We start from the raw sequence: 14901 nt of genomic DNA, 5'->3' as shown, positions 1-14901 counted from the left end.
CCATAGTGTGGGCCCTGCAGCGTCTGCAACCCTATCTATACGGGCGCCACTTCATCGTGGAGACGGACCACAATCCCCTCAGCTGGTTGCACACCGTCTCTGGGACGAATGGGCGATTGTTGCGATGGAGCCTTGCGCTCCAGCAATACAACTTCACCATTCGCCACAAAAGGGGCCGTGACCACGGTAACGCAGACGGGCTGTCCCGACAAGGAGAGGTCGCGGACGGGCGCACGGGGGAACACCGGAGTGTGCTGCCCCCTAGCGCCCTCAAAAGGGGGGAGGTGTGAGGCAAATCCCGGGATATGAAGATGAATTATGACTCCAGTCATAATCCCTCATCACTCCCTGGCAGTGCCCCCCTCCCTTCTTGTTCTCAGTGTTCCACTTACACCTCCATGGCCATGTCCTGTGATATGGAGATGAGGTGGTGTGGGAACAATGGACACAGGATGACTCCCTGCCGTCACCCTGTAGTAGGAGCTGCTAGCTAGTTAGCAAGGCTATGGAAATAGCCAGACAGAACGACTCCAGTAAAAAATGGTTCATATCTCGCAAGCCATATTTCCGATAAATATGGCAACCATAAAAATGGTGTCTCCGCATGCGGACGATGCCGGCACACCCTTTTTATGGGAGCAGGACATTGGGAAATGCCCCAGGCGTGATATCAGCCAATGGGGAACTGGCAGACAGGTCATGAGTCCCCTCGTTCTGTAGCTAAATTCATAACTGTCACAATGAGAGCATTGGCGTCCGCCTACGACGCTCCCAGGCAAAGTTATGGCCCATATTCCATGTTGTGGATTGTCCATAACTCAAGCCAGGGGTGGAGCAGTGCTCCCTCTGAGGTCACTAAGGTAGGAGGGGACCTGGATTTGCCCAGGTTGATAACCCTACTTCGGCCATTTTCCAGTGTTCTTTTCGCTGGGGGCACGTGTAGGAAACATCTGTGGGAAGGATCCTAGAAACCTGGGTACAGCGCCCCCCTGTGGCCAGACGCAACAAGGTAACTGCTGGAACTGTGTATGCCTGTTTGTAACCCATGCTTTGATTGTAACTGTACTCTGACATATGTATATTCTGTAGATTCCCTATTGTATATATTGTAGTTTCTAGTGTGCTTTAGGCTGATTAAATTATATAATTAATCTTGGGCTGTTCTGTTATCTCGATCTTGAATCCCACGTCTGTGTGTTCGGCTAATAGTTACCGTAAATCGGTTGGTGGCAGCGAATTGTGCCAAGGATTATTGTGGGGAGGCCAGTGAGATTCGGGGAGATTTTATATATTCCGCCCGCGGAGGTCGGGGGAATATATACCCTACTCTCACCGGGGACCCTTCAATAATCGGCATAAGTAGTATAGCGGCCTCCTTGCTTATCGTCGGGCAATTCCATAATTGGCCTGACTATAAGAGGGGCGCTAGAGAGCGCATCACGTGCTCTGTCTGTCGGTCGGGAGGTATAAAGGAGGGGTGACCCCCACTTGTTACCCCCCGATTGTGACGTACTGGTAGCCAGCGCGGGGGATTTCTGAGTGACCCCCCCGGTGGTTTGTGACATATTGGTGGCAGCGGTCACCAATATGTCACAAACCACCGGGGGGGTCACTCAGAAATCCCCCCCGCGCTGGCTACCAGTACGTCACAATCGGGGGGTAACAAGTGGGGGTCACCCCTCCTTTATACCTCCCGACCGACAGACAGAGCACGTGACGCGCTCTCTAGCGCCCCTCTTATAGTCAGGCCAATTATGGAATTGCCCGACAATAAGCAAGGAGGCCGCTATACTACTTATGCCGATTATTGAAGGGTCCCCGGTGAGAGTAAGGTATATATTCCCCCGACCTCCGCGGGCGGAATATATAAAATCTCCCCGAATCTCACTGGCCTCCCCACAATAATCCTTGGCACAATTCGCTGCCACCAACCGATTTACGGTAACTATTAGCCGAACACACAGACGTGGGATTCAAGATCGAGATAACAGAACAGCCCAAGATTAATTATATAATTTAATCAGCCTAAAGCACACTAGAAACTACAATATATACAATAGGGAATCTACAGAATATACATATGTCAGAGTACAGTTACAATCAAAGCATGGGTTACAAACAGGCATACACAGTTCCAGCAGTTACCTTGTTGCGTCTGGCCACAGGGGGGCGCTGTACCCAGGTTTCTAGGATCCTTCCCACAGATGTTTCCTACACGTGCCCCCAGCGAAAAGAACACTGGAAAATGGCCGAAGTAGGGTTATCAACCTGGGCAAATCCAGGTCCCCTCCTACCTTCGTGACCTCACAGGGAGCACTGCTCCACCCCTGGCTTGAGTTATGGACAATATCCCAACATGGAATATGGGCCATAACTTTGCCTGGGAGCGTCGTAGGCGGACGCCAACGCTCTCATTGTGACAGTTATGAATTTAGCTACAGAACGAGGGGACTCATGACCTGTCTGCCAGTTCCCCATTGGCTGATATCACGCCTGGGGCATTTCCCAATGTCCGGCTCCCATAAAAAGGGTGTGCCGGCATCGTCCGCATGCGGAGACACCATTTTTATGGTTGCCATATTTATCGGAAATATGGCTTGCGAGATATGAACCATTTTTTACTGGAGTCGTTCTGTCTGGCTATTTCCATAGCCTTGCTAACTAGCTAGCAGCCCCCACTACAGGGTCACGGCAGGGAGTCATCCTGTGTCCATTGTCCCTAAGCCACCTAATTTCCATATCACAGGACATGGCCATGGAGGTGTAAGTGGAACACTGAGGACAAGAAGGGAGGGGGCACTGCCAGGGAGTGATGAGGGATTATGACTGGAGTCATAATTCATCTTCATATCCCGGGATTTGCCTCACACCTCCCCCCTTTTGAGGGCGCTAGGGGGCAGCACACTCCGGTGTTCCCCCGTGCGCCCGTCCGCGACCTCTCCTTGTCGGGACAGCCCGTCTGCGTTACCGTGGTCACGGCCCCTTTTGTGGCGAATGGTGAAGTTGTATTGCTGGAGCGCAAGGCTCCATCGCAACAATCGCCCATTCGTCCCAGAGACGGTGTGCAACCAGCTGAGGGGATTGTGGTCCGTCTCCACGATGAAGTGGCGCCCGTATAGATAGGGTTGCAGACGCTGCAGGGCCCACACTATGGCCAGGCACTCCTTCTCCATCGTGGAATAGGCAACTTCCCTTGGTAACAGCTTCCTGCTCAGGTACAAGACTGGGTGCTCTTGGCTCGCAGAGTCCACCTGGCTGAGCACCGCACCGAGGCCGAAGTCACTGGCGTCGGTCTGTACTACAAACGGCCGCGTGAAGTCGGCTGCCTGTAGCACGGGCGGGCTGGACAGGGCGTCCTTTAGGGCCCGGAAGGCTGTCTCGCAGTCCATTGTCCAATCGACTGCAGAGGGCAGCTTCTTCTTGGTGAGGTCCATCAAGGGCTTTGCCAGGCTACTATAGCATGGAACAAACCTCCTATAGTACCCAGCGGTCCCCAAGAAGGACATCACCTGCTTCTTGGTCCTGGGGGTGGGCCAGGATGCGATGGCTTCCACTTTCTCAGGCTCGGGCTTCAGTGTTCTCCCACCTACCCGGTGACCGAGGTACTGGACCTCGCTCATGGCCAGCTGACACTTTCCCGGCTTGATGGTCAAACCTGCCCGGTGGATCCGCCTGAGCACCTGTGCTAGATGCTCTAGGTGGTCCTCCCAGGTGGGACTGAAGACGGCAATGTCATCCAGGTACGCGGCCGCGTACCCTTCAAGTCCCTTGAGCAGGGTGTTGACCATCCGCTGGAAAGTGGCAGGGGCATTCCTCATCCCGAATGGCATCACCGTGGACTCGTACAGTCCAAATGGGGTAATAAAGGCAGAGCGTTCCCTGGCCTTGCGAGTCAGGGGGATCTGCCAATATCCCCGGCTCAGATCCATGATGGTCAGGTACTGAGCCCCGGCCAACTGATCGAGCAGGTCATCGATGCGTGGCATTGGGTACGCATCGGCGACCGTGACCGCATTGAGCCCCCTGTAGTCCACGCAGAACCGAGTGGTTCGGTCCTTCTTAGGGACGAGGACTACAGGTGAGGCCCAAGCGCTGTTGGATGCCTGGATCACCCCCAGCTTCAGCATCTCGTCAATCTCCTGGCGCATGTGTTGCTGCACCTCCAGGGAGACCCGATATGCTGAACGCCGGATCGGGGGATGATCCCCAGTGTCCACGTGATGGACAGCCAAGTCAGTCCTTCCGGGCTGGTTGGTAAACAACCCCCGGAAGGGGTGTAGGGTGGCCCACAGCTGGGACCGTTGGTCCTCCAAGAGCTGGTGGCCAACCTCCACATCCTCAATGGATCCGCCTGCCCTAACCTGGGCTAGCATATCCAAGAGGGTTTCCGCTTCTCCCTCCTCGGGCAGGTTGCACACGGGGAGCGCACATGCCTCCCGCTCATGATGTGCCTTCATCATGTTCACATGGAAGGGCTTCCGCCTTCCACGGGCAGGGTCCAGGGTGACCAGGTACGTCACAGGGTTGAGCTGCTGGTACACGAGGTATGGGCCTTCCCAGGCTGCCTGAAGCTTGTCCTGTGGTACGGGGACCAGTACCCACACCTTTTGACCCACTTGGTAGGTCCTCTCACAAGCGTTCTGGTCGTACCAACGCTTCTGATCGGCCTGGGCTTGAGCCATATTGTCGTGTACCAGTTGCGTCAAGGCCTGCATTTTGTCCCGGAAGCGCATGACATACTCGATAACCGACACTCCAGGGGTGGCCAAATCCCCTTCCCAAGCCTCTTTCACCAGAGCCAGGGGGCCCCGCACACGTCGCCCGTACAGGAGCTCAAACGGTGAGAATCCTGTTGAGGCCTGTGGAACCTCCCGGTAAGCAAATAACAGGTGTGGGAGATACCGCTCCCAGTCACGCCCATGGGAGTCGACCAACATCTTAAGCATCTGCTTTAAGGTGCCATTGAACCGCTCGCACAGGCCATTAGTCTGTGGATGGTACGGGCTGGCCACCAGATGTCGCACCTGGACCTGCTTACAGAGGGCCTCCATCAGCTGGGACATGAATTGGGTCCCCCGGTCAGTGAGCATTTCCTGGGGAAAACCCACTCGGGAGAAAATCTCCAGCAATGCGGTGGCCACCTTGTCAGCCCGAATGGACGACAAGGCCACTGCTTCTGGGTACCGGGTGGCATAGTCCACTACCGTCAGTATGAAGCGTTTCCCGGAGCTGCTGGGGATGGCCAGCGGGCCGACCAGATCCACAGCCACCCTCCTGAAAGGCTCATCGATGATTGGCAGAGATACTAGTGGGGCTTTGGGGTGTGGCCCCGCCTTCCCCACTCTCTGACAGGTTTCACACGAACGGCAGTAGGCAGCCACATCGGCCCCCATTTTTGGCCAGTAGAAATGCTGGTTTAACCTGGCCTTGGTCTTAGCGATCCCTAGGTGTCCGGCCATCGGAATCTCATGTGCGATCCGCAACAACTCCGTCCGGAACGGATAGGGTACCACCAACTGTCAGTCCCTGGGCCACGCCTCCGGTGAACCCTGCTGGACCGTGGCCCGGTACAGCCGTCCTTGGTCCCAGACCACTCGCTCCGGGTCCGAGTCCGAGGGAGGCTGGGCCGCCTGCTCCTTAAGAGCTTTCAGGCTGTCGTCAGCTTCTAACGCTGCCTGAAACCCCTGACTAGATGTGGCCAGAATCGACGAGACTGTCACATCTTCAGTCAGTACCCCGGGACCTGTGTCCTGGCCTCCACCTGACTCGGCTGCCACTTGGTCAGAAGGGGAAGAGCTATCGGACCTCCGGGAGGCCCCTTGGCTTCCAGCACTCCCACTGCGGGTGACAGCGGCCACAGCCGCTGCGACCGCGGGTCGTGCCTGCTCCTCCTCCGTTCCTGACCAAGTCGCCGGTTCAGGCAGACCTACCTGGCTTCCTGACACCCCGGTTGTGGGGGAACCATGCACCGAGATCTTACCTGGGAGCACTTCCGCTCCTGGACCGGCCCCAATCTCACCTGCCTGTTCCCCTCCTGCAGCAACAGAACCCCGCTGTGAAATCTCTGGGGACCCCACATTTGCTGTGGTAGCCCCCACCCCACACACTGGTCCTCCCCCTGCAGCACCCTGCTCTCTGCTTATCCCTGCAGAGGGCAGCAGATCCCAGCTCACAGGCTGATTACTTGTAGAGGCATTGTCACACCTTTCTCTGACCCCCTCCCCTGTCACAGCTGCAGCTGTGCGTGTGTCTATGGTGTCTGTGCAAGCAGAAATATCAGAGTTCACTCCCCCCTCTCTCACATCATTCATAGATAACACATTAACATTGTCCGGAGGCATGTCAATACTGGCTGAAGGTTCAGCCCTTGGTTGGGGCCCAAACTGGGAGGTTATCTGCCCCAAATCTGTCCCAAGTAGCACGTTTGCAGGGATCCGATCAGTTACCCCCACCTCCCTCACCCCTCGCCCTGCGCCCCAGTCCACATAAATGTCAGCAACAGGCAGCGCCGGGTCAATGCCTCCAATCCCGGAGACAGCGAGGGTTTTTCCAGGGATCAAGTCTTGGGGGGACACCATCTCAGGCCGCACCAGAGTCACCTCCGAGGCGCTGTCTCGCAGTCCTATGGTCACAGACCGGCCGACGGTGACAGGTTGGAAGCTGTCCAGGGACCTACCACCACCCCCACCCACACAATACACCTTGGGCGGCCCTTGGGACGGGGACGGAGCCGGGGCCTTGGGACGCTGAGGGCACATGGCCTTGAAGTGTCCAGGTAGGTTGCACTGGTGGCACCGTCTTGGTTCTGCCACGGGCCTGGAGAGGGGAGTTGAGGGGGACACCCCCTGCAGTCTAGGGGCAGGTGGGGCAGTCGCAGAATTCATCTTACCCCCTCTCCAGGTGCTGCTGGTGGCTGCTCTCCTGGCTTCCGGAGCCCGATTGTTGGTGTAGTCATCGGCCAGGGCAGCTGTAGCCGTGGACCCCTTTGGCTTCTGGTCTCGGATGAACTGGCGGAGATCCTCAGGGCAGTTCCACAAGAGTTGCTCCGTGATGAACAAGTCCAGGATCTCCGGTCCGGTGGAAAGCTGCAGGCCTTGGGTCCAGTGGTCGGCAGCTCGGGCAAGTGCCCGCCGGTGGTCAGCCCAGGAGTCCTTTGGTCCCTTCTGTAGGCTCCGGAACTTCTTGCGGTAGGACTCTGGAGTGAGGTTGTACTGTTGGATCAGGGCCCGCTTGATGGTGTCGTAGCCCTGATCTGCCTCAGCAGGCAAGTCCCCAAGGATATCCAGGGCCTTACCCCTTAAACGGGGGGTCAGGTATTTGGCCCACTGGTCCTTGTCCAGATGGTGCTGCAAGCAAGTCCGTTCAAAAGCAGTCAAGAAAGAGTCCAAGTCTCCATCCTTCTCCAGCACTGGGAAGTCCTCAACACGGACCTTTGGAAGTTTGGTGTCTCGAAGGTCACGTGTGGCTGATGAGGGCCGGAGCTGAGCTAGCTGCAGCTGGTAGTCACGGTCTGCCTGTCGCTCTCGCTCTTCACGCGCTGCCTGCCGCTCTCGCTCCGCAGCCTCACGCTCTGCGTGCCGCTCCGCAGCCTCAGCGTCACGCGCTGCCTGCCGCTCTGCCCTGCGCTCTGCCAGGAGTTCCTTGTAGCCCTTCTGGTCTCCAGCCTGGAGAAGGGCCATAGCCATTTGAAGAAGGCTATCCGAGCCTCCCAGGCTCGGTGGAATGGCACGTGGTGATCTGCGGCACGCTGCAGAGCTAGGCGATTCACTGTCCCTTTCAGAGCGGAGGGCTGGCATCTGGCTCGTTGAGGAACCTTGGGTGAGCTGCTCCTCATCTTGTCCATAATTGCCAGGTTGTGCAATGTCCTCGGCAGAACGGTTTTCTGGCGTCGAGCTCCTGGAGGACTCGTGGGCAACCTCCTCATTACTGTCCACAGCACCGTCCTCCCTCTCTTCGGCTCCTGCCTTAGCATTGGCCAGTTGCATAGCTCTGCTCCTGGTGCCATCAGCCATTCTTGCAGACTTTTGGTCACTGACACCTGATGCCTCCACACACCTTACAGTATCTGCACTGACACTCTAGTGTTGAGCTAGTCTGAAGACCCCAGCAGCCACAGCTGCTGCAGGCAGTCTTTAGTGTCTGGGAGTATGGGTCTCACACTCACACACACTATTATCTCGATCCCACCGCTATGCCACCAATATGTCACAAACCACCGGGGGGGTCACTCAGAAATCCCCCCCGCGCTGGCTACCAGTACGTCACAATCGGGGGGTAACAAGTGGGGGTCACCCCTCCTTTATACCTCCCGACCGACAGACAGAGCACGTGACGCGCTCTCTAGCGCCCCTCTTATAGTCAGGCCAATTATGGAATTGCCCGACAATAAGCAAGGAGGCCGCTATACTACTTATGCCGATTATTGAAGGGTCCCCGGTGAGAGTAAGGTATATATTCCCCCGACCTCCGCGGGCGGAATATATAAAATCTCCCCGAATCTCACTGGCCTCCCCACAATAATCCTTGGCACAATTCGCTGCCACCAACCGATTTACGGTAACTATTAGCCGAACACACAGACGTGGGATTCAAGATCGAGATAACAGAACAGCCCAAGATTAATTATATAATTTAATCAGCCTAAAGCACACTAGAAACTACAATATATACAATAGGGAATCTACAGAATATACATATGTCAGAGTACAGTTACAATCAAAGCATGGGTTACAAACAGGCATACACAGTTCCAGCAGTTACCTTGTTGCGTCTGGCCACAGGGGGGCGCTGTACCCAGGTTTCTAGGATCCTTCCCACAGATGTTTCCTACACGTGCCCCCAGCGAAAAGAACACTGGAAAATGGCCGAAGTAGGGTTATCAACCTGGGCAGATCCAGGTCCCCTCCTACCTTAGTGACCTCACAGGGAGCACTGCTCCACCCCTGGCTGGAGTTATGGACAAAATCCACAACATGGAATATGGCCATAACTTTGCCTGGGAGCGTCGTAGGCGGACGCCAATGCTCTCATTGTGACAGTTATGAATTTAGCTACAGAACGAGGGGACTCATGACCTGTCTGCCAGTTCCCCATTGGCTGATATCACGCCTGGGGCATTTCCCAATGTCCGGCTCCCATAAAAAGGGGGTGCCGGCATCGTCCACATGCGGAGACACCATTTTTATGGTTGCCATATTTATCGGAAATATGGCTTGCGAGATATGAACCATTTTTTACTGGAGTCGTTCTGTCTGGCTATTTCCATAGCCTTGCTAACTAGCTAGCAGCCCCCACTACAGGGTCACGGCAGGGAGTCATCCTGTGTCCATTGTCCCTAAGCCACCTAATTTCCATATCACAGGACATGGCCATGGAGGTGTAAGTGGAACACTGAGGACAAGAAGGGAGGGGGCACTGCCAGGGAGTGATGAGGGATTATGACTGGAGTCATAATTCATCTTCATATCCCGGGATTTGCCTCACAGCACGTCACACAGATATTGCTCTGCAGCACATCACACAGATATTGCTCTGCAGCACATCACACACATATTGCTCTGCAGCACATCACACAGATATTGCTCTGCAGCACATCACACAAATATTGCTCTGCAGCACATCACACACATATTACTCTGCAGCATGTCACACAGATATTGCTCTGCAGCACATCACACACATATTGTCCTGCAGCACATCACACAGATATTGCTCTGCAGTACGTCACACAGATATTGCTCTGCAGCACATCACACAGATATTGCTCTGCAGCACATCACACAGATATTGCTCTGCAGCACATCACACAGATATTGCTCTGCAGCACGTCACACACATATTGCTCTTCAGCACGTCACACAGATATTGCTGTGCAGCACGTCACACAGATATTGCTCTGCAGCACGTCACACAGATATTGCTCTGCAGCACGTCACACAGATATTGCTCTGCAGCACGTCACACAGATATTGCTCTGCAGCACGTCACACAGATATTGCTCTGCAGCACGTCACACACATATTGCTCTTCAGCACGTCACACAGATATTGCTCTGCAGCACGTCACACAGATATTGCTCTGCAGCACGTCACACAGATATTGCTCTGCAGCACATCACACACATATTGCTCTGCAGCACGTCACACACATATTGCTCTTCAGCACGTCACACAGATATTGCTCTGCAGCACGTCACACAGATATTGCTCTGCAGCACGTCACACAGATATTGCTCTGCAGCACGTCACACAGATATTGCTCTGCAGCACGTCACACACATATTGCTCTGCAGCACGTCACACAGATATTGCTCTGCAGCACATCACACACATATTGCTCTGCAGCACATCACACACATATTGCTCTGCAGCACGTCACACAGATATTGCTCTGCAGCACGTCACACAGATATTGCTCTGCAGCACGTCACTGATATCGCGGATATTTTCTTTTTTTTTGCTGCCGCTCCTCATCTCCGATGTTTACGCTTCCGGAGTCTGACTCCTCCCCCGGTCACATGGTGCTGACGTCATCCCAGGTCCTGTGACGCCGCTGTGCCGCTCAGTGAGGAGGACCTACAGGTTGTGTCTCCGGGGATTATGGCTCAGGGGTCGCTGAAGCTGAAGGCGAAGCCGAAAAAGAACTCGGCCAAGAAGCCTGCGGTGCTGAGGAAAGGGGGTGAGTGAGGGAGCCCGGGACTACATCTCCCAGCATGCCCTGCTGCGCGCTGATTGGTCACTTTGTGCCGCCACGTGTTACTGGATTCGGCTAGTGCGGAAGTGTATCTGTGGGGCTTGGCCCTTATTTTCCCCCTTGCGCTGGGCTCGTGGCCGCGGATTTCTCCCTGGATCAGGGACTATGTTTAGTGATTGCGGAGCGCCTTGTACGGAGTAATGGGCGGAGCTCTGTGTGGGCGGGGCCACCCGGTCCTGCTCTGTTACGATTGGTCAGAGTAGATACCACTGTAACAAACCCTCAGCTGTAAAATGAAACGTTTCCATTCACTGGCAGTCAGCAGAGACATTGCAGCTTAATGACAAGGTATCTTCAGACTTCTTAAAGGGTTTGTCCAGCTCTGATGTGGGGTGCGGTGTGAGGGAGCGGCAGGATTGTGCCACGTATACCGGTTCCCCACAGGCCGCCTCAATATAAACTCTGCTCTCAATCCTGGACAATCCCTTTAAGCTTTCTCTACCAGTGGAGGATCAGAGGCATTATATGGGGCTGGTGGTGTCCTCCTCTATTGTATGCCTGGTCACATGACCCATGCATGTAGTATGGACGCACTTATTGGGGGTAGTGTCTGCCTCCAGTGAGCCCCTCAGATTTGAGGGTGTTATGGCCGCCTCTACTGTTTGCATTTGGTATTGACTATGTAAATGTCTCCACAGCTCGAGTCATCGCACCCAAGAAATGCCGAGTGATCCACCAGCAGAAACTGAAGAAGGTGAGTGACCGGATCACGGGAGGAAGGTCGTCCTCCAACCCCCCCCCCACCTCCACCTACCTCCGACCTGAGAGGGTCTGCTGACTTCTCCTGTAGCAGCTTATGGGGGCTGTGTCTTATTGGAGACCACTCACTCATACCCGCATATTACCAACTACTTGGGTCATGTACGGGGCACACTTTATATTGGGGGCTTTGGATTCACTAAAATTCTTCATCCCAACCCAGAATTCGTAATGTGACATTTTTCCATCCGATCAAAGATCTTGGTATTCTTTCTTAAAGGGAACCTGTCACCAGATTTGGGGCCTATAAGCTGCGGCCACCACCAGTGGGCTCCTATATACAGCATTCTAGCATGCTGTATATAAGAGCCCAGACTGCTGCATAGAACATAAATACTTTATAATACTCACCTAACGGTCGCGCTTCGGTGGAGTTGGGTCATATGGGCGTCTCCTCTTTCGGCCATCTTCGTCCTCCTTCTGAAGCCTGGGTGCAGGACACTGCTACGTCACACACTCGCCGGTCCTGCGCAGGCGCACTATAATACTTTGATTTGCCCTGAGCAGGGCAGATCAAAGTGCGCCTACTCAGGACCTGAATGCCAGCGAGTGTGGATGACGTAGGATGCGTCCTGCACCCAGGCTTCAGAAGGACAACGAAGATGGCCAAAAGAGGCGGCGCCAGCACCAGAGAAAGGAGACACCCATCCGACCCAACTCCACCGAAGCGCGACCGTTAGGTGAGTATTATAAAGTGTTTTTTATGTTCTACAGCGCGGCCTGGGCTCTTATATACAACATGTTAGAATGCTGTATATACCGTATTTTTCGGACCATAAGACGCACTCCCCCCCCCCCCCCCCCAATTGTTGGGGGGAAAGTGGGGGGTGCGTCTTATGGTTTGACTATAGGGCTGCGGCCGGGAATGAGGGTACTGCGGTGGAGCGGGTCATCGGGGGCACGAGCATGCTGTAGCAGCCTGCTGTGACCACGTGGGCCCGCTCATTACATATGCACGCCCATCATCCTGCCCATCTCTCAGCGCAGAAGCCGGCGCTGACAGGTGGGCGGGAGGACGAGTGGGGACGCGCGCATAGTAACGAGCCGGTCCGCATGATCACCCCTGGCAATTACAGCCTGGAGTGATCATGTGCGGCTGTATTCACTGCTCCCCGCGCATCATCATCAGCGCGGGGTGCAGTGAATCAGTACACTCACCCGTCCCCCTGCAGCACGTGATGTCTTCCTGTCTGTGCTGGTCAGCTGATCTGTGCTGCAGGGGAACGGCTCCACACACACAGGTCAGCGGCGCAGAGAGGAAGATGATCGGTGTGCAGGGAGTGAGGAAAAGGTGAGTATAAACGTTTATTTTTTTTCTCTGTGCTATAGGATACAGGCCATATACCAGGATGGTATATGAGCAGGATGGGAGTATATGAGCAGGATGGATGGGGGGTATATGAGCAGGATGGATGGGGGGTATATGAGCAGGATGGATGGGGGTATATGAGCAGGATGGATGGGGGGTATATGAGCAGGATGGATGGGGGGTATATGAGCAGGATGGATGGGGGGTATATGAACAGGATGGATGGGGGGTATATGAACAGGATGGGGGGTATATGAACAGGATGGGGGTATATGAACAGGATGGGGGTATATGAACAGGATGGGGGTATATGAACAGGATGGGGGTATATGAACAGGATGGGGGTATATGAACAGGATGGATGGGGGTATATGAACAGGATGGGGGTATATGAACAGGATGGATGGGGGTATATGAGCAGGATGGATGGGGGTATATGAGCAGGATGGATGGGGGTATATGAGCAGGATGGATGGGGGTATATGAGCAGGATGGATGGGGGTATATGAGCAGGATGGGGGTATATGAGCAGGATGGGGGTATATGAGCAGGATGGGGGTATATGAGCAGGATGCGGGTATATGAGCAGGATGCGGGTATATGAGCAGGATGCGGGTATATGAGCAGGATGTGGGTATATGAGCAGGATGGGTGTATATGAGCAGGATGCTGGTATATGAGCAGGATGCTGGTATATGAGCAGGATGGGGGTATATGAGCAGGATGCGGGTATATGAGCAGGATGCGGGTATATGAGCAGGATGCGGGTATATGAGCAGGATGCGGGTATATGAGCAGGATGCGGGTATATGAGCAGGATGCGGGTATATGAGCAGGATGCGGGTATATGAGCAGGATGGGGGTATATAGCAGGATCATATACAAGGCAGGAGGATCATTACCAGGATGGGGTACCTTAGTAGAGAATTTGGGGACATTACCCCCATAACAGTGTCAGCAGCAGATCCTTGCCCCATAACAGTGTGTCATGACCACATTTTTTTGCTTAAAGTTTTATTTTCCTATTTTCCTCCTCTAAAACCAGCGTGCGTCTTATAGTCCGAAAAATACGGTAAGAGCCCACTGGTGGTGGCCGCAGTTTATAGTCACCAAAACTGGTGATAGGTTCCCTTTAAAATTTTGGAGTGTCCCTCCCAGTAATATAGGCTGGATGAGGAGTCCTTGTGAGGGTAGATCTGTCTTCATCAGCACAGCTTCTATCCTGCACTTATGTCCTCTTTTTTTCTAGATGCTTTCCTCCCTCTCCGCTCTTGAGCTCTGTGTATACCCCCATCCCTCCTATCTCTTGCAAGTGTGAAGATGCCAAATAAATGTGTGTATCACCACGTTCTCACACAAGAGGCCCTATGTGCCTGCTCAAGCACCAGCTCCATCATACATATAGGAGAGACGCTGAGGCAAAGGTATCTTCTATGATATTTTTACACGCTTAGGCCATGTGCACACATTGCACCAAAAAATGCACCTTGTGACAGAAAAACTCACTAAAAAGCATGCGTTTTTTGGTGCGGTTTTGTGCCATGCATCTCTTTAGTGAAATCATTGGCAGAAAAACGCACCAACAATTGACACGCTGCAGATTATTTTGCAAGAAAAAAAAAAAAGCAGCGTGCGCACAGCGCCTCAGAATTCTCATTGACTTTGCTGGGAGAAGGGGGTACATGCAGATTTGGGCAACAATCTGCAGAAAAACTGCACCAAATCTGCAACAAAAAACTCAGTGTGCGCACACAGCCTTAGTGCAAATTACTGCCACTTGTGTAACTCTCCCTTTAAAAGGGTTCCCCCAAGAACTCAATAACTGCATCATCTATCTCTTTTCTTCATGGAGCCTTGCGTGATCTATTAATAGGACAGCACCCGGAAGGGTTTTTTTTAATCTGGGAGAAACAATTTGAGGACCCGTCTATGGGGGTAAAGATTAGGGGAGGGTGAAATGCTCTTCATAAATCAATTTTAAATGAGCATTGGCGAGAAACCCAATTTAGAATTATGCCTAAAGGCCGCTTTACACGCTGCGATCTCGCTAACAAGCGCACCCGTCCCCATCGTTTGTGCAT

The 14901-nt window shown here is 53.9% G+C and overlaps 1 long non-coding RNA gene across 1 annotated transcript; it reads left to right on the top strand.

The window, feature by feature from the left end:
* Positions 1-10512: 10512 nt before the first annotated feature.
* LOC142302071 (uncharacterized) lies at positions 10513-14238 on the top strand. The gene is made up of 3 exons (XR_012752925.1): positions 10513-10677; positions 11391-11446; positions 14070-14238. It is a non-coding gene; the product is annotated as an uncharacterized LOC142302071 (long non-coding RNA).
* The last annotated feature ends 663 nt before the right edge of the window (positions 14239-14901 follow it).

Source organism: Anomaloglossus baeobatrachus, chromosome 4 (genome assembly GCF_048569485.1).
Source record: "Anomaloglossus baeobatrachus isolate aAnoBae1 chromosome 4, aAnoBae1.hap1, whole genome shotgun sequence".
NCBI classification, from domain to species: Eukaryota; Metazoa; Chordata; class Amphibia; order Anura; family Aromobatidae; genus Anomaloglossus; species Anomaloglossus baeobatrachus.
The sequence above is the reverse complement of the archived record's forward strand: the minus strand, read 5'-3'. Positions and strand labels throughout refer to the sequence as shown.